This window comes from Polypterus senegalus, chromosome 12 (assembly GCF_016835505.1).
Source record: "Polypterus senegalus isolate Bchr_013 chromosome 12, ASM1683550v1, whole genome shotgun sequence".
Taxonomy (NCBI): domain Eukaryota; kingdom Metazoa; phylum Chordata; class Cladistia; order Polypteriformes; family Polypteridae; genus Polypterus; species Polypterus senegalus.
The window spans coordinates 112,230,278-112,252,005 of NC_053165.1; the positions used below are offsets into that span (position 1 = coordinate 112,230,278).

At 36.6% G+C, this 21,728-nt stretch overlaps 1 protein-coding gene across 14 annotated transcripts in view; it reads left to right on the forward strand.

Annotated features, from left to right (window-relative positions):
* The window catches only part of mef2aa (myocyte enhancer factor 2aa), a 534,066-nt gene that overhangs the window by 174,519 nt on the left and 337,819 nt on the right, over positions 1-21,728 (forward strand). The window lies entirely within an intron of this gene.

The window sequence follows — 21,728 nt, forward strand, 5'->3', positions numbered from 1 at the left end:
TGCCAAGGTGGACACTGCATCACAGCAGACTGAACCTGCTTTTATCAAAGATCCTACCTATTTCAACCCTCTTGCAGTGAAAGGCTTAGATAATATTCTGGTTAAAATTTTGGGTAAGGTACAGGACCAACCTTAAAACAAGCTGTTAGTCCATTACAGAGCACCTTAAATTATAGTATTGTAGTGCTGTTATTATTATGTGCACTGTGTAAGGGGAAATTATTACTTGCATGTGCTAATCAACATACAACATGCTACCACTCTCTGGAACCAGAGCTCCAAGTAAAATAAAGTGGAATGCTTTGCCAAACTATGAAACACCCAAGTTGATCCAGGGAGAATATGGAAACTTTAGATTAAGAAGAAATTGATGAGGGAATTAAAATAAAATAACTATAGGTTAAGGCAGATATGCCACTATACCATTCCAGAACAATACCATTGCACTGCTGTAACCTGGTGGATAATTAAGTCAGAAACATACAACACAGTAGGTAGAACTCTAAATGACTACTTCACTCCACTTCAGTTATCTACCTTACATTGTCTGTGTTTTTTGTATCTTCATTAATATCTGTGTTTGAGTCTCCATTCTTAGATTGTTCTGTACTTGTACTGAATGCCAAGGTACCCTGAGGAGAAAAATATAAAAACAGTAATGAGGATTAAAAAAGTAATTAATTAATTAAAAATAGGTCAGTCAAAATGTTTGCTAACCCTCTTTGTACATTCTGGGAACGGTAGTAATTTTGTTAAGTTAAATATTTTTATAGAAGTAAAAAAAAATAAACTGCAGTGTTCAGCTAGAAGGACAGTTTTCAAGTTTTTTTTTTGTGGGCTGCACACCTGCAGCTCATGCAATGCGAGGTTTGTTTGCAGATTCACATGTGGTTTGTAGCTGTTAATTCCTGTTTAATGCAAAAATGACTTGTTCATAATGGGTTAAGTTAGTTTTCCTTTTTTTTTTCTTCTTCTTTTTCTCTTGTTAATAAATGGCATTCAGGAAAAGTTCAGAGACAGTTTTTCTTTTTGGATATTATTAGAAGCATTGTCTTTTTATATTATCTCTTAACATTTTCTAAAGAGCTTGTCCAATAATGTATACACTTTTATAACACAGTATTGTTATTCATTGTTATATTCATATAGTTATTAATATACAGTATGTGTAGAAATGAATATTGTATATACAGTACTATAATTTATAGACACATGCCAACATTTAGTTTGACCATATTTTGGTGGTTTACTTATTTTCATCAGTACATTTTTTTAAGCTTCATTTTCTCTTTTCACTTTTTCGTTGTGAAAAGCTGCAGCTTATCAGCAAGGCAGAAGCCAGTCCTGAACAGAACACCATTCCAATACAAACACATTGGCAGACAACCTGTCTAAACAGGCACAAATTTAGAATTGGCAATTGGCCTGGTGACATGTCATTGGATTTGGAGAAGGAATTGGAACCTACTTGAGATAGTTATAGGAACATAGGAAGAACAAATCTTTCCCAGCTAAAAATTGAATTAGATTTTAAGCAGTGTAGTCAGGCATTATCATCATCTGTTTCAGTTTTCTGCCCATCTATTATATACTGTAATATAATACAACTGAAATTTGGTTAAAGTAATTTTCAGTATGATTTCTAAATCATTCTGTTGTAATCTGATATTTGCAATATCAATGGAAAAAGCTAAATAAAAGACTAATTAGTCCATAATTCCTTTAACAGCAATACATTATCGGCTGAGCTCAGTTTGCAGTTACAGTACAAAGACCACTGCTATACAAATATAAGAATGTGAGTTACATGTAATTTTTTTTTTTTAAAGCTTAACACACAACTGGGTAAAAAAAAAATGTAATTTCTGAAATATTTCTCTGTATAATGTATTAGAATAAGGAACAAGGCTATAAAAAATGTGTTTTTAATTATTCTTAATTTATAATGCTCACACGAGTCTTTTTAAATTTTCTGTTCACATTTTTTAAGCATTGTTGTTTCTTTTCCAGCCAGTTTATGGTTCAGGATAAAGATAAGACTGTGAGTACAAAGAGAAGAAATTAGATTTTCTGTACTGTAGGTTTACTGGGGTTACTTTAAATGACAACAGAGAGTTTTGTAATCTAATAAAACGCTGGATAAAAGCCACTTCCGGATACATGACAGCTAGTTTCCTTAGCACCTTACGGAATTTATGACTTGATCAAATGATGTGTTCATGACATCTTCCCTTCTACCCACCCATTTTTATATTGCTTTTTATCAATTCTTGGCCAAAGAGAATCCAGTGCCAATACTGGCAGCACTTGGCACATTCCAGGAAACAAGTCTAGGCAGGACACTGGTTCAATTTTGTGTACACTCAATGCAGGCTGATGCTCACTCCATACAAATTTAGAGCAGACAGGTAACCCAACACCCACAAGTTTAAACTGTGGATGGGAAACTGGAGTACTTGAAGTAAAAAACTGTCACACACAAGAAGAAAGTGCAAACTCCACAGCACTAGTTGTCAGAGTGAAATTACAACTTTAACCTCTGAAAGCTATAAACCAACAGCACTGAGCTGCTTTGCTTCTGTATGGACACCTGACTATTCCAAATTTTAGATTTTCTGTATTTGAAAGGAATATGTTAAAGAAAGTATTTGATGTCTCGGGAGATCTCAGGCTGTTCTTGGTTAGGCAGGGTAATGGAATTGATGACTTTGACCATCCAAACAATTCTACAATGTTCACTCAGTCCAACTGTCAAATGTTCAGTGTCCCATATGTGTCTCAGAAGTCTCTGCTGTAGGGAGCAAATCTAGATTTAGTTAGGGATATCAAAATAATAAGACAGTTTTAAAATTTTATGGTTTTAGGGAAAGTGTGAATATTACCCGTGAATTGGCAGGCTTGGATAGTATGTCCCATTTTTAGATAGTGGGAACAACTATAGTTTAACATCCACTTATGCTTCTTCAAGAAAGTGTGAGGCAAGATCCTAGAAAAAATACATCTTTCAATTAGGGTCATAAGAAAAGGTGAGAAAGAAGGGGCATTATCCTAGTAATAAACAGCATGGTAGACACTCCTGGCAGACATTTTACCTTGAAATACCAAATGTTCTCACTTTATCATTCATGATATTAATACACCCTAGTATAGGTGTTATAAAATACTGAAGTATAACCCCCATACCTTAGCCCTGGCCCCATTTATTCAAGGGAGGTCCTCTCCATTCTTTCCTTCCTTCATTTTTGTTGGTCAACCATGAAGGCACTGGTGTAGGTACTGCAGTTATGCTTCTGCTTTTAAGCATTAAGTCATGTCTTAGAACCAGGAGATGAAATGTCAAATCTGTTAATTTTTTTAAGAAGTAGACAAGTACTATGTCAGTGAGTACAACATTATTTTAAGCAGTTTTCAAGTAGTACAGCCACACCCCCCACCAAAAGAAGAAAGGTGAGTGTTGGAGTCAATCGAAATTATTCTGAGTACAATTTTGCTTACATTTTCATGGACATGTAGAGCTAACATTGAAGAGTATCTATTCTGAAGACCTGATGGTGGCATCTTAACTACGTTGCGGGTTACATCTTTTTTTTTTTTTTACCTTATAAATGTATAAGCTTTGAAACACAGTGAAGCAACTTTCTCCAAGTGTTATCTGGAAGTTACCACATCCAAATCTGAGGTTTTTGATGCTTCCCATAGAATAGTTATGTACTTTTTAGGACAAGGAAAAGTAAAGAATAGCTGTTAAGGATGCCATGAGTTTCTGGTATCAATGTTACATTGCTACCTCTTGTTAAATATTTGCCAAATATAAACCAGTGATATTTCCTTAATGAAAATGAGAACTAGAACTAAAAATGTTGTTTTTCGTTTTACATAAACAAGAACTAAAGTTAAGGCAAACAGAGAAACTAAAACTAAATAAAAATAAAAATGAGTGATATGTGACCGAACTAAAACGAGAACGAAAATTGAGTAAAAACGGGGAATTAAAAGCAATAGCATTTTCGTTCAGTCAATTTCAGTTGTGCAGAGGGGTTGTTTGTAGGCCGCCCTAAATGTCCAATTACATTATGCTGTTCACTATACGGTGATCTTGTAACTTGGGCTTACTATAGTCAAGTGTTTAATTATAGTGCAGATGATAATGAAAGCAAATTTAGCATGCGAGAAGAAGAAAAGTCTCGGAGTTTCAGTGCAGGACCAGATGGATCAGTACCAGTGGAAGTCCAGCACTTCTCTGGCACCATGACTGCACTTCTTACAGGGACATGTGGTCTCACTTGTCATCATGAAAAGTTAAAAAACTAATAATAACATAAATAACATTTGTCCACTGGTCTGTGCTATACTTTTGTTTTCTGTATGATTCCAATAATTTTGATAATTTTTATAGTCACAACCAATAAATTTGCACATTTACTGATCAAATATAGGGAAGAAATGCGAGGTGTAGCTGCGACAAGACGAGCAGATCCTCACTTCAGACTGCGCTATCCCTCACACACTAGGCTGATGCATGCAATTGCCTGCTGTTGCTGTCTCTCTGTATGTTGCCAATATGTTTGCACATGCGTTTATTATACAACCTGACTTTCCACAGTCTGGCTAATACTATCTTTAATGAATGTGTATGACATATATAGTCTTGCTGATCGGACAAAAAAACGCAGTGAAAAGGCACAACAGTACCGCGCCGCACTGAAGGGGGCGAATGTGAGCCCAACAGGTGCTTGTTGCTGCTGTTCTTCTATGCAGAGGCTCTAGGCGCGCAAATAATTTAGTAATATCAGAAAGTCAAATGCACTGTAGCGGTCTGTTTATTTTTATTTTTTGTTCCGACTGACTGCTAGAATGGAAAATTAAGACTTTTTAAACTAAAGGAAAATAAGGGGGACCTTTACAAGAAAATGACAGAGATTTTCATGGGAAAAGATAGGCACATGAATTTAATTTACAAATAAAGGTCAGACCATAAATAGTTTTCAATTTTATAAAAATGGGATAAGAACAATAAAAAAAATACAATATTTAAAAACTAAATTTTGACCTTAAATAAAATATTCTTTTGTTTTTCTTGTTATCTTTTTGTTGAACAGTCTGTATTAAAATTGATTAAAGCATTTTAAAAACAACTAAATATTTCAATTAAGATCAAAACTGACATCCATTTTTTTTGTACACCACTCTATACTTTCATTTTTATTGAATGAGTATGAATTGTGAAATTGCAATGGCAAATTTAGAACACCGCTATAAATGTAAAGTTCTTTCTTAGCCAAATATGTACCTTACCTATCCATGTGTAGAGAATTCTGATGAGATATGAAACATAACCAGTGGTCAATATGCATGCTGCCAGCTGAATACTAAATAAGCTTCTACAACCCCAATTCCAATGAAGTTGGGACGTTGTGTAAAACGTAAATAAAAACAGAATACAATGATTTGCAAATCCATTTCAACCTATATTCAATTGAATACCTACAAAGACAAGATATCGAATGTTCAAACTGATAAACTTTATTGTTGTTTTGCAAATCTTCACTCATTTTGAATTTGATGCCTGCAACACGTTCCAAAAAAGCTGGGACAAGGGCATGTTTACCCCTGTGTTACATCACCTTTCCTTTTAACAACACTCAATAAGCATTTGGGAACTGAGGACACTAATTGTTGAATCTGTGTAGGTGGAATTCTTTTCCATTCTTGCTTGATGTACAATTTCAGTTGCTCAACAGTCCGGGGTCTCCGTTGTCGTATTTTGCGCTTCATAAGGTGCCACACATTCTCAATGGGAGACAGGTCTGGACTGTAGGCAGGCAAGTCTAGCACTCTTTTACTACGAAGCCACGCTGTTGTAACACATGCAGAATGTGGCTTTGCATTGTCCTGCTGAAATAAGCAGGGACGTCCCTGAAAAAGACATTGCTTGGATGGCAGCATATGTTGCTCCAAAACCTGTATGTACCTTTCAGCATTAATGGTACCTTCACAGATGTGCAAGTTACCCATGCCATGGGCACTCACACACCCCCATACCATCACAGATGCTGGCTTTTGAACTTTGCACTGATAACTATCCAGATGGTCCTTTTCCTGTTTGGCCCGGTGGACATGACGTCCATGATTTCCAAAAACAATTTGAAATGTGGACTCGTCAGACCACAGCACACTTTTCCATTTTGTGTCAGTCCATCTAAGATGAGCTCGGGCCCAGAGAAGCCGGCGGCATTTCTGGGTGTTGTTGATATATGGCTTTCACTTTGCATGGTAGAGTTTTAACTTGCACTTGTTGATGTAGCGACGAACTGTGTTAACTGACAGTGGTTTTCTAAAGTATTCCTGAGCCCATCCTTTACAGAATGATGTCGGTTTTCAATGCAGTGCCGCCTGAGGGATCGAAGGTCACGGGCATCCAGTGTTGGTATTCGGCCTTGCCGTTTATGTGCAGAGATTCCTCCAGATTCTCTGAATCTTTTGATGATATTGTGGACAGTAGATGATGAAATCCCTAGATTCCTTGAAATTATACGTTGAGAAACGTTGCTCTTATACTGCTGGACTATTTGCCCATGCAGTTGTTCACAAAGTGGTGAATCTCGCCCCATCCTTCCTTGTGAACGACTGAGCCTTTTGGGGATGCTCCTTTTATACCCAATCATGACAAACACCCTTTTCCAATTAACCTGTTAACCTGTTTAATGTTCAAAACAGGTGTTTTTTGAACATTCCTCAACTTTCCCAATCTTTTGCTGCCCCTGTCCCAGCTTTTTTGGAACGTGTTGCAAGCATCAAATTCAAAATGAGTGAAGATTTGCAAAACAACAGTAAAGTTTATCAGTTTAAACATTAGATATCTTGTCTTCGTAGTGTATTCAATTGAATATAGATTGAAAAGCATTTGCAAATCATTGTATTCTGTTTATATTTACGTTTTACACAACGTCCCAACTTCATTGGAATTGGGGTTGTAGTTTTGGTTCATATATTTGTAACTCTGTCTCTGAAGGAGTCAGTTCCTCACCAGCCAAGAACCTCACGGCACGTCACTACTTCGGTACTGGCAGCAGAAATCGTCAACATACAGTCTGCTGGCACCAGTGGCCGAGGACCTTGTCTGTGCACCTACATTACAGGCGATCGTCAAGTGAATATTTTCACTGTGTGGCTATCTGTGCAATAGACGCCGTTGCAAGATGAACAAATCTCTTGAAATGTGTGCTTATTTAAAGCTTAACATCAACATGCTTGCACAAACTGGTTTCTTGTGTTGAAACATTTGATCTTGCTGACTATACTCATTATACCGCTTAATTGGTTTGATCATTGATAGTCAAGCTGTGTTTAATGGCATTATGAACTGTGACGTGTGACTGTATTTTGTTGACTGAAATATAACTTGCATTGAAATATGTGTAGGCCAACATTTGTGCTCTTGCAACAGAAAAAAAAACTAAAATTGCACTAATGTTATGTAAAAAAGCCAGAACTAAATAAAATAAAAAAACAAATTTTAAACACAGAACTAAATAAAAATAAAAATGTTGACTCCACGGAAAACTAGAATGAAATAAAAATAAATTCTATAAAATAAAATAAAAACTAAAAGTAGAATTAATATCAGAACTGAAATATCACTGGTTTAAACCCCTTACAGGAAATCTTTGTGGTGGGTTCATGACTTTAAGTGATTATAGCCAGGAAACACCAGCCAGTGCTCCAGAAGCAGCTAGGATGTACTGTATTTCAGAAAATAAACTCTCTACTTTTTTACTTGGCTTCTAGCCGCTAAGGGATAGATAGATAGATACTTTATTAATCCCAAGGAGAAATTCACATACTCCAGCAGCAGCATAGTGATAAAAAACAATATTAAATTAAAGAGTGATAAAAATGCAGGTAAAACAGACAATAACTTTGTATAATAACGTTTACTCCCCCGGGTGGAATTGAAGAGTCACATAGTTTGGGGGAGGAACGATCTCCTCAGTCTGTCAGTGGAGCAGGACAGTGACAGCAGTCTGTCACTGAAGCTGCTCTTCTGTCCGGTGATGATACTGTTCAGTGGATGCAGTGGATTCTTCATGATTGACAGGAGCCTGCTCAGCACATGTCGCTCTGCCACGGATGTTAAACTGTCCAGCTCCGTGCCTACAATAGAGCCTGCCTTCCTCACCAATTTGTCCAGGCGTGAGGCGTCCTTCTTCCCCAGCACACCACTGCGTAGAAGAGGACACTCGCCACAACCGTCTGATAGAACATCTGCAGAATCTTATTGCAGATGTTGAATGATGCCAGTCTTCTAAGGAAGTATAGTCAGCTCTGTCCTCTCTTGCACAGAGCATCAGGCAGTCCAGTCCAATTTATTATAATCCAGCTACACTCCTAGGTATTTATAGATTTGTACCCTCTGCACACAGTTGCCTCTGATAATCACAGAGTTCAGGAGGGGCCTGGGTCTCTTAAAATCCATCACCAGCTCCTTGGTTTTGCTGGTGTTCAGGTGTAAGTGGTTTGAGTCGCACCATTTAACAAAGTCCTTGATTAGGTTCCTATGCTCCTCCTCCTGCCCACTCCTGATGCAGCCCACGATAGCAGTGTTGTCGGCGAACTTTTGCATATGGCAGAACTCCGAGTTGTATTGGAAGTCCGATGTATATAGACAAAAAGGGATCAGAGAAAGCACAGTCCCCTGCGGCGCTCCTGTGTTGCTGACCACAATGTCAGACCTGCAGTTCTCGAGGTGCACATACTGAGGTCTGTCTGTAAGAGAGTCCACAATCCATGCCACCAGGTATGAATCTACTCCCATCTCTGTCAGCTTGTCCCTAAGGAGCAGAGTTTGGATGGTGCTGAAGGCTCAAGAGAAGTCCAGAAATTTAATTCTTACAGCACCACTGCCTCTGTCCAAGTGGGAGAGGGATCAATGTAGCATATAGATGATGGCATCCTCCGCTCCCACCTTCTGTTGGTATGCAAACTGCAAAGGGTCGAGGGCGTGGCAGACCTGTGACAGGCCTCAGGTGGTGAAGCAGCCGCCGCTCCATGGTCTTCATCACATAGTACTGAATAGGGAATGCAATACTTCAGAATGGATATTCTTTACAACAGTGTGTGTTTCAATGTGCACATAACAGTGTAAACTGTATTATGGCCCTGTGATCTTACTCTGTTTTACTTACACAGTATTTGGTTTTCCAAATCTAGAAACAGTTAATACCAGTTTGTGACCAATTTGAAAAAAACTGCAAAATTTAAATTATCGAGACACAAGGACATGCGTCAAATGTGATGGTGTAGTCTGAAAGGAGTTTTTTGCATAAGAAGGCACAAGCAGAGTGTTGATAAAATTAATTCAAAATTGAAAATGAAATAGTAGAGCATTGAATATGTTAACAGTTGAAATGTGCCATTGTTATATTAATAGTAATGTGTGTTTGTGTGTCGAAAAGAAATTGCACATGAAAGAAATCAGCATTCAGTGGCATACTAAAAAAAAGCAAAGCATGACAGGTTTCCTTTCTCTACAACCACACCCACAGCTAGTTGATTTCTTGCCAATATGTAACTTGTCACCTGACAAAGATAAGGTACAGTTGTGCTTGAAAGTTTGTGAAGCCTTTAGAAATTTCTATATTTCTGCATAAATATGACCTAAAACATCATCAGATTTTCACTGAAGTCCTAAAAGTAGATAAATAGAAACAAGTTAAACAAATGAGACAAAAATATTATACTTGGCCATTTATTTATTAAGGAAAATGATTGAATATTACATATTTGTGAGCGGCAAAAGTATGTGAACCTTTGCTTTCAGTATCTGGTGTGACCCCCCCTTTGCAGCAATAACTGCAACTAAATGTTTCCCGTAACTTTTGATAATTCCTGCAACACTGACTTGGAGGAATTTTAGCCCATTCCTCCATACAGAACAGCTTCAACTCTGGGATGTTGGTAGGTTTCCTCACATTAACTGCTCGCTTCAGGTCCTTCCACAACATTTCGATTGGATTAAGGTCAGGAATTTGACTTGGCTATTTCAAAACATTAACTTTATTCTTCTTTAACCATTCTTTGGTAGAACGACTTGTGTGCTTAGGGTTGTTGTCTTGCTGCATGACCCACATTCTCTTGAGATTCAGTTCATGAACAGATGTCCTGACATTTTCCTTTAGAATTCTCTGATATAATTCAGAATTCATTGTTCCATCAATGAAGGCAAGCCGTCCTGGCCCAGGTGCAGCAAAACAGGCCCAAACCATGATACTACCACCACCATGTTTCACAGATGGGATAAGGTTCTTATGCTGGAATGCAGTGTTTTCTTTTCTCCAAACATAACAATTTTCAGTTAAACCATAAAGATCTATTTTGTTCTCCTCCGTCCACAAAGCATTCTTCCAATAGCCGCCTGGTTTGTCCACGTGATCTTTAGCAAACTGCAGATGAGCAGCAGTGTTTTTTTTGGAGAGCAGTGGCTTACCCCTTGCAACCCTGCCATGCACACCATTGTTGTTCAGTGTTCTCCTGTTGGTGGACTCGTGAACATGAACATTAGCCAATCTAAGAGAGGCCTTCAGTTTCTTAGAAGTTACCCTGGGGTTCTTTGTGTCCTCACTGACTATTACACGCCTTGCTCTTGGAGTGATCTTTGTTGGTCGACCACTCCTGGGGAGGGTAACAATGGTCTTGAATTTCCTCCATTTGTACATGATCTGTCTGACTGTGGATTGGTGGAGTCCAAACTCTTTAGAGATGGTTTTGTAACCTTTTCCAGCCTAATAAGCATCAACAACTCTTTTTCTGAGGTCCTTAGAAATCTCCTTTGTTCGTGCCATGATACACTTCCACAAACGTGTTGTGAAGAGCAGACTTTGATAGATCCCTGTTCTTTAAATAACACAGAATGCCCACTCACACCGGATTGTCATCCCATTGATTGAAAACACCTGACTCTAATTTCACATTCAAACTAACTGCTAATCCTAGAGGTTCACATACTTTTGCCACTCACAAAAATGTAATATTCGATCATTTTCCTCAATAAATAAATGACCAAGTATAATATTTTTGTCTCATTTGTTTAACTGGTTTCTCTTTATCTACTTTTAGGATTTGAGTGAAAATCTGATGATGTTTAAGGTCATATTTATGCAGAAATGTAGAAAATTCTAAAGGGTTCACAAACTTTCAAGCACAACTGTAGAAAAAACTTTGAGTATTTCACCTAAGACACTGAACAAAATAAACTGAGACAAACATAAAAAATGCAGAGCAGTTTCGTTAACTGAAGACACCCAATAAATTATGTCACCACGGATTGCCCTCTTGCAGCCACAGGTTTATTTGCACTCAGGAGTACTGCCTTTTATTTTAAAGAATTGGCATAAGACGCTTCATCGATATTGGGTTCACTTGCTGTGACTTGGCAATTAGGGATCATATAAATGGTGACTAAATTGGTTCACCAAAATAATCTTCTTAAGCATTCACTGCGCGTCCTCGGTCTGTTCCATTGAGCTCTGCTCATTTTTTTTTAAAGATGAGGTACCTGGAACCACTTCAGAATTATAGGTCTGCTGTTGTAAGCAACAGGACACTTGTTGGACTCATTTGTCACCATCTGGCAACTTGGGGGAATAAAGCTGACTTTTTGCCAGCCCCCAAAGCCCCCTTTTTAAATTGGTGCATCTGAAAAGTTTTCTTCAGGAGAATCAATCACATATACAACTTTCCATTTCCATGTACCCCTGTTTGACCACATTTGCATGTTACAGGTGTCTTCAAGTGACCAGTGTAGGTTTATCTCTCATACAAGTGTTTGTTCAGTCAAATGCCAGTTTTTTGCTCTTTCTGTCACGTCTTTCTGTTCTGTTAAGATTTGCTAGCCAGATGATCTGTTACAGTATGTTTTGATGTGGTTTATGCATTCAACACGTTAAGACTTTGAACATATACAGTATATAAAATACCTACCATTCCCATTGTCATTACTTATATTATAAAACAAGCTTGGTATGTTTTGTAGATTTTTATACACTAATTTTTATATTAAACATTCTTTCGCTTCCAGAGATAATGTTTTTTGAGTTCTTGTGAGTCTTAGAACACTTGGAGAAAAAAGAAACTTAAGCTAATGCCATTGTAGCATTTGTGGGGGTTTGATCTATGGTTCTAATGCCATGTTTCTTGTATATAGTATGTGCTGAATTTATGTTTTTACTTTCTAAGTTGAAATATGCTTAGTAGACTTGTTAATTTTTTTAATAAAATAATGTATTTTTTAATTTTATTCTTCTGCAATTCTTACCTGCTCCAGCTGGGTTTGCTTCTTACATATATGAGGTTGTGGGTTCAAATCTGGGTACTGACAATGTGTGACCATGAGCAAGTCATATTACAGATAACAGCCAAATAATAATTAATAATAATTTTATTACATGTAGAGCTGCTTACTGTTAAACATGTTATACAAAATTTTTACATGAGTAAAATTTTCCTGCATTAAATCAATTCCTGCTTTTTCCTTGTGGTGTGACTTTTGTTAATGGTCATTGAGAAACACAATTTTACAGGAAAGAGTATTCTTTTGAAGTCAGATGAGTAATCAGTAGTATAATGTGAAATTTCAATATATATTATCATTATTTGCGGTTTATAATTTTCATTTGCTGCTGACTGAAGTATTTCTTTTTGTGTTTTTTTATCAGTTGAATGTGGTCCCCATTTAACCTGCAGATGTAAGGAATTTAAGAGAGAGGTGGTGTTGGTACATTTCTATTTAAAGTTAGCAGACCCACATATAAATGTAAAGGATTCTGTCTGTGTAAGTGTGTGTGTGTGTGTGTGTGTGTGTATATATATATATATATATATATATATATATATATATATATATATATATATATATATATATATATATATATATATATATATACAGTAATCCCTCCTCCATCGCGGGGTTGCTCCAGAACCCCGCGATAGATGAAAATCCGCAAAGTAGAAACCATATGTTTGTATAGTTATTTGTATATATTTTAAGCCCTTATAAACTCTCCCACACTGTTAACATAATTAGAGCCCTCTAGACATGAAGTAACACCCTTTAGTCAAAAGTTTAAACTGTGCTCCATGACAAGACAGAGATGACAGTTCTTTCTCACAATTAAAAGAATATATTTTCTCTTTAGGAGCAGAGAATTTCAGAGGGAGAGAGAGAGCGCGCTCGCAAAGAAAAGCAAACAATCAAAAAATCAATACGTGTGCTTTTAAGTTTGGCAAAGCATCGCAATAAAGCAGCATTTTTTAGAGGAGCGTCAGTATCTTCTAAGCAAACAGCCTCTGTGCAAACAGCCCCTCTGCTCACATCTCCTCCGTCAGGCGCAGAGAACGAGAGAGAGAGATTGAGATTAAAGCAAACAATCAAAAAATCAGTAAGTGTGCTTTTAGAAGCACCGCGATAAAGCGGCATTTCTGAGAGGAGCGTCCATATCCACTAGGCAAACAGCTTCTGTGCAAACAGCACCTCTACTCACACCCCCTCCGTCAGGCGCAGAGAATGTCAGAGAGGGTGAGACAGAGGCAGAGACAAGCAAACAATCGAGCACCGCGCAGGAAGCATATCTTATAGCATTGAGGAGTTTTAGTTAATATGTAATACGTGCTCTGATTGGGTAGCTTCTAAGCCATCCGTCAATAGCGTCCCTTGTATGAAATCAGCTGGGCAAACAAACTGAGGAAGCATGTACCATAAATTAAAAGACCCATTGTCCGCAGAAATCCGCGAACCAGCGAAAAATCTGTGATATATATTTAGATATGCTTACATTTAAAATCCGCTATAGAGTGAAGCCACGAAAGTCGAAGCGCGATATAGAGAGGGATTACTATATATATATATATATATATATATATACACACACACACACACACACACACACACACACACACACACACACACACACACACACACACACACACACACACACACACACACACACACACACATACATACATACATACAGTATATAGTTGGAAGTATTGTTGATGAGTGAGAGAATGAACTGGGTCACATATATCTTTATATATTATATTCTACCGTGGCTGTTCGTTTGTCTGTCCGGGATTTTAAATCACCTGTAGCTCGCAAACTGTTTGAACTATTGACCTGAAATTTCGTACACGTATACTATGTGATGTCTACTATCCGCTTTCGGGGTGATGATTGACCTCCAAGGTTATTCGGCTTTTTATTTTTATTTTATTGTAGAATCAACTCTCGGCAGCGGGCAGGAGGGTGTCTTTGCGGCGCATGCATATGAGCACCGTTCTCATCCCTTCGCCGTCATTTCCCCTACCTCTTTTTTATCTTAAATCTTGAGGCAGGTTGAAGACTTAAGTGCCAGCTTAAGTGAAAAATTAAAGAAAACATACTAATTACAATACAAACACTGCCTTAATCAGTGTTAACATAAAGAGATGCAGATGAAAGAAGAGAAGAAGCGCGCCACTAAGGTGGAGAAAAGAAGAGCTGCTCAGGAAGCAGCAAGCGCATCAACATCTGAGCAAACAACTGCTAAACGTACAGAAAAAGAGTCAAGTGTATTTCCTGCACGTTTTTGTGCAGTGCGCAATTACTGGTAGCAGGGCCGATCCTGGGTAGACGGCCGCCTTTGTGCAAATGTGGTTTTGCCGCCCTACCCTACGTACCTATTTTCTATTATGATATGATGGATATTACTATTACATGTACTACTTCAAACAGGATTAAGATGGTGTTAGGGTTAGAGTCAGGATGTATAAATAAAATTTAATTTCAAACGATTAGTTTTTATAAAAACTAAATAAAGAATCACAAAAATAAAAAATCACATACATTAATTTATTAGTTAAACATCAAAGAATGATTCTCCTAGCTTTAACAGTAGCAAATTTATCTATTATGTTTGAATGTTCCAGTTTTTCACAAATTTCAGATTCTATAGACAGAAGCGCAACATCACTCAATCGTTGTTGCCCGATAGTGGAACGGAGATAATTTTTAATTAGTTTTGATAAGCTCCTTTCAGATGCTGCCACGTTTTGTCTTTCTCTCGGACATTCTACAAAATAGGTAGAAAAGGGCTAATTCAAATATAATAATAATTTTGTAATAATCTTGGGCCTAATTCACACAAGTGACATATACACAATACACACTAATGTCATGTCAGTGTGCATTGGGCAATAAGTAAACATGTAAAAGTTTGTAATTTTTCTGAAATATTTCATTAACACGTGGGCTCAAAGTGTTAAAAAAAATCTGTACATACTTTCTCAATGAAACAGCATATCATAATCATAACGTACGTTTCAGCGTCGCCGGCTGCTGCACGTCTCCTCAAAGGCCGCCTTTGAGTTTGCCCACCCACGTGCGGGGCACGTTTTGCCTGTCGCCAGGATCGGCCCTGACTGGTAGATAAATAAATATTAGTTATATACTGATATAAATACCCACCAGAATTTTACCCATCTCTTAGTTAGTCAGAATGTTACATCACTGGTTTTAACCTTTTGAAATAGACTTCTTTTGCTTGTATACACTAAACATTTACACTAAAGTGAAGCATAAAAAAATATATTTTACTAGCCAACCCGCGGCATACCATACGCTGCATAATCAGGCCGTTTTTTTTAATGATTTTTAAGCACAGGGAGAAAATTAACATTTGAAAAATCGGTAATGTAATAAATCAGCAAGAAAAGCAGCATTGTAACCATGCACAGAACGAACCAAGACACAATCGTCCGAGACTGAAACTGGTGGACCGCCATCACTCATGTGCCTACCTCCAACTCGTCACTTGAGTCGTCGTGTCTTTGCACAGTCTAGATGCACCTGTGACTCACTTAGACTTTCCTTGTTCCTGCAGGAGCATCTAAGAAGATGCATGTTTGTCGCAGATGCGAATTGCTGTATGTAGCGTGTAAAACAGTTTGCTATGGTGTATGCGGTCGTGCGTCGTAACCGAAAACCTGGTTTTTAAAGACTGCTTACTTCATTATGTTTTAACCTCAGTTGTAAAGGATTGTTTTAAGGATCGTGGGATACCCCACACAAACCGTTTTACACACTGCATATGGCGATTCACCTCCGCGAGAAACATGCCTCAATGAACAGTCAACGTGGCCTCTATGACAGATGAATATAAATGACGCCGTTTTTTCTGTGTCGTCGCGTCCGAGTTGGTGGCCGTGGCTCTGCGAGTCGTCGTCCTATCCAATGGTCTTGGAGTTGGTGGGCGTGGCTCCTTCCTGCGTGCGCCATAGGTGTCTTACTTGCCGGTGGCTTAGTGAATCCTCGCCCCTTCCGGCGTGCTTTCCATGGTTGTGTTGCCTTAGTGAATTATATATATAGATTTTTTAACCAAATTTCTTGATTGATACAACTACATGTCTGATTTTGTTGTTAATACTTTCCTTTTTGGTTACCAGGCTTTTTCTATGCTTTTCTGATGCATGATTTAGATGGCTGAACAGATTAGCAAATGAATGGATAAATGTATGGGTGAAAGTAAAAATTATGGATCACAAAAAAAAATCATATTCATATGCGTTTTATTTAATCACTAATGTAGATTTGCTTGAGTTATTTTTTTTTCTAAATTTTTTATCTGTTCTATAACTTTGATTTTATCTCTGTTATTGCTAATTTTCACAGAGGCATCTAAGTTTGTACTTATTATTTTTTACCATTTTGAAATCTATATTTTGGCAAATTGTCTTTACACTTGCCTCTTTCTGCACTCTTAATATTGGTCTCCTTCTACCTTATCTGACCTAGTTTATATTGGCGAGTCAAATGAATAGATTTACCAGTTTTAAAGTTTTGCTGTGGAGTTTGTTAACTTTGAAAACCACCTGTTGGCTTGGATCTGTTCTGGCTTACATTGTTCAGCAATATTCTGTAATCTACCCTGTTTATAGTGGATTTGGTGCTATATATTCTTTTGAATGAGGGGTAAGATCAAATTAGTTCTGGTTTTAAACACCCTCTACACATATCCATCAAAAATGCACCACCTCCCCATGTCCTCCATAAATACAAACACAGTTTGGATATTATATGATTTGCAAGAGATAAATATACCATACGAGTCCTTTTAGGAATCTGCCAGTCATTATTGTCAGGTAAAACTTTGCTTTAGGTTCAATTTAAAATTACTTTTAAGTTTGAAAGTGCTGTTTGGAGATTGTGCTTCTGGTTAAGCTTTTCTAACCTGGCACCACTGATTTTTTTTTTAATGTAGCAGGGTAGCGTTATCTTCTAACATGCCATTAAACAATCTACTTGAAATAACAGCCTTGGTTCCTCTTTGCCATGATGGCTCAAGTCTGCTTAAAGATCACCTTTGAATTTTATGATCATGTTCAAGAATCAAAATGTTAAATTCAGTTATTCATAAATGTTGTCGTATCTTAAACCTCCATCGAAAATTCCACTTGAAAATATCTGCATTTTTTCTTTTTTACATGTAGGGTGGTATTTATTTCAGAGCTAATATAATAAAGAAGGCTCTGCATTGTTCATGGGTTAGTATACACTGTAATAGAATAGTATATCATTAAATAAAAAAATAAAAAAGTTTCCAGTTAGAAGTTATACTCTGCTTAGTTATGTGGAATTTTTTCCCCCTTTCAAGGGTTATTGGGTTATTAAAAAAGTAAAATTGGCTATATAAGTAATGAAAAAAAATAAAACTTAAAAAGTGGTTATAATACATAAGCATTTTTAATTGCATTTCCTCAGGTAATATCAAGGCAAATGACATATTTAAATGTCTACACAACAGATTTGCTTATACAATCCTATATGCAACTGAGGGACTTTTGAAAAGTAAAGATTTCACAGCCAGAAATCGGAAAAGTAAAGTGCCTTACCAAAAATATGAAAATTCTTATTTACATGAGTAACCAGGCAATGTAATTATTTTGCATTAAATTTGCAAGTCAAGTTTTGAAAATGAAGATTTTTGAAAGTAAAATCAAATGTGACTAAGGATTCTTTATGAAAACTGAAAACATAAACAGTTGACATATAAGTTAAATTGAATGATTAATGATTTAAAAATTATTTTATATTATATTTTAATCAGACATATATTAGCAATGATGACCACATAAAATTGAAAGTACAATTATCTTAGATCTACAGTAATATACAATAAATTACAGATGTAATTGTGTTCCAAATTTAATATCCATCCATCCATCCATTTTGCAACCTACTTAAGTTCAAAGTATTTGGAAGCCAGAGCCATACTGCAGGCAGTAGGCTCAAAACTTGAATCAACACTGTGTTGAGTACCAGCTCATCACAGGCAACAGTCATAAACACTGTATTGTGAGTGTATTCACTCACATTGGGCCAATTTAGAGTTGGTAATTAATGTCACTTGTTCATATTTGGCATGTCGAATAATATCAGAGTCACAAAATCAGACTCGGGTATATGATAGATCAATATCAATCCAGAATCGTCCTTGCCTGATGTTAGAAGCTGCTGGTATAGTCTCTCTTTGGAAATGTATTCAGAAAGTTAATAAAAAGTGATTGATCAATGATATGAAAATCACAGAATTTAAGAGTTATACTGTAAAGTCATAACTCTGTGGCTTCATCAGTGTCTTTGTTGAAATTTTTAAAAGTATCTAGAGACACTCGTGGGGTAAAGTCTTTCAGCTCTATGAGGAATAAATAGTTCATACTAGTTTGTTAATAGTAATGATTTAAAGTTTATGCTCCTTACCTAAAGGTTGCTGAATACAGACTACCTTTTTTAAATTGTTGGACTTATTGTGATACATATAAGGAAAAAATAAGGATTCATAATTTTTTCTGAGTCAATTTTTTTACTACAAGGCTATAGGGGAACAGCACCTTATTTAGGCAGTTTTGGGTGCATTGAAAAAACAGTAAAGCAATATTTGTTAAAACAGCAGTTAAGTTTGGATAGCACACCTGTTTTGTTTCAGAAGAGAACACTGCAGACATGCATATTCATCTGTTGCCTGGAATATAAAAAATAAAAGTCCTTTTATATACTGATGGGTGCAGGGGACTCTGTACTAATTAAATAAATAACTGTTGTACTACTATCTTTGAGAGCAACACAATTTGTTTTTGGGCAGGCTCACTGCACACACATACACACGCAGCTCATTTATTTATGCAAAGTGAATGTTCTTAGAAACTGACATCACATGAGCAGGATTGTATTTTATTTGAACACCCCTTTCATTCTCACAATTATGGTTTTATGATTAAGTTACATTAAGGTGCCATTCCAAAGAGACCTCTAAATCAGTCTAGATGCAAGATAAACCCTGACCTAAAGACTGAAGTGTACAAGAGCACTTTAAACAGCCAGAGAACAGTCAGACTTAAAAATTTTAAGTGGGAGAACAATAATAAAGTTCAAAGGACAAAACATGGGGTTATTAAACTGATGCTTACTGTAAAAGAAGAAAAGGAAATTTATTATATATTATATAAATTTTTTGCACTCTTATTTAACAAACTTGGGGCGTCAATTAGCAGGCAGTCTAGCTTTGAACAACCAGCCGCCATGACGTCATATGTCTTGCAGCTTGTGACACATTTGCGTACTAACACTCGGCATCACTGTAACAGAATAGCAGTGACTGTATAAAATAATAAACAAAAAAGCACAAAAGACATTATTGTTGATAAAAGATGTTGTAACATGCATCAAAGCTTTTCAAGACTCACATGCATGGCAATCATTGTAACTAAGGAAGGAACATAAAATGTATGAATTTGTATTAAAGAGTTATGCATTTTAAATTAATACATTAATGTGTTTTGTTTGGCGACCTCAAATATAATATTGGATTACACATTTGCTTTGAAGGTGCCCTATGAGATGCAGGATTGTGTTTCATCTTGAATTGACAAAGAAAAAGAAACGTGATAATAAATATGAGGAAGAAGGAAGTGCTGTTTTATAGCCTGATTTCAAGTAGTTTGCTTTGTACAGGTCGACTAATGCTTTTTAGTTGTGTATTGCCATTTGATGAAGTAATGAGAGCTGGCTTATTGGAAGGCTTAATTTTCAATAGCTTTTCAAGTTTTTCATGCTTAATGTTTGAAATCAACAATATGTTTCCTTGGTTTAACATACCAGTTTTTTTTTTCTTTCCCCTAACCTTCAATTTTCATTATAGTAGGTGGTAGAAGAGTTTATTAAGTTTAGGGTTGTGGATGTTGCCTACAGGAAACATGAAGGGATTTCCATCATATTGTTTTTATATTGTGTGAGTGAAAGCTGCAATTATATACTGGCAAATTTTGCTGTTTTTGCTTTCCTTCTACTGTCAAGAACATATTTGTTTAACTTAGTTTGCTCAAAGGAACAAGTTTCCATAAGGGAAACCTAATGAAAATATGTTACTAATTTATTACTAGTGCATAAAAAATAAAAAGAAAGAGAGTCTGAAGGTTGCATGAAAATTATGTTAGCATTTTAATCCCTCTATGTACACCACAACATCCTGAACTTTTGGAACTGCTAAAGCCCTTTGGAATTTACCAAACTGTTAGATGTGTAAGAAATAATGCCTTTGTCACCATTTACATGTGTAAATTATCAAAAAGCATAAATAAGCTAAATGTTTTGTTGAATATGCTGTGTAACTTAGTTTTTTTTTGACGATTTGGTATCAACACCAATACTACTAAGTGATGAAATTTATATTAGAAGGGGCATTAACATTCAATCTTCACTTTAATCATTAAACTGCATGTACAAATTCTATTGCCATCAATTTAACTTCAATTCAAAAACACTATGACCAGGGGCCTCATGCATAACGGCGTGTGTAGAATTCACACTAAAACATGGCGTATGGACAAAAACAGAAATGTGCGTACGCACAAAAAATCCAGATGCATAATTATATGCATACGGCAACTTCCACATTCTTACGCTACATAAATCTTGGTCAGCTTGAAAAGTAACACATGTGCATGCGCCTGCTGTCCCGCCCCATCTCCTCCCAGAATTATGCCTCTTTGAATATGCAAATCAATAAAAATAGCCCTTAAGCTCAGTGTTCTGTAAAAAGACAGTGGCAAAAGCACTGGGGAAAATGGAAGAATTTCAGCGAATGCCAAGTGGAGGCAAGGAAAAACGTACTATTTTTTGGTTTAAACAGTGATATAAACAACAAAAGGAAGTTGATCGAGTGACATAGAGTGTCGGAGAAACTCGAAAGTTCAAGTTCACCAAGTCGCACAGCGCTCGAAATAAAAAGAAGTCAGATATTAAAGTCGCCGTGAAAAGGCGTGTCGTAGCCCACCGTCTCATTGTCATATGGAACCTTACTAGGGTAAAGAGAAAAGAAAAAAAAATAGGCACCCAGTGGGGGGAAAAAAGCTTGAAATGTCAACTTTAATCTTGAAATTTCCACTTTAATCACGTAGATTATTTTGTCATTAAAGCATAATGTCATAAAATTCATCTTAAAATCGCTTAGTTTAATAGTTTCTGAAATACCATCGTAACTAAAGTAGCCCGTTAAATGCTTTGTGTTGTATGTGTTCTTCTATGTGCTCTGTGTGTGAAATACTGCATGCTTCTTTGATGGGCTTCCTCTTTCTCCGACAAGACACAGAATCCATTGCATTCGTGATATTACAGCTCTCTGAACAATTTAAATACTGAG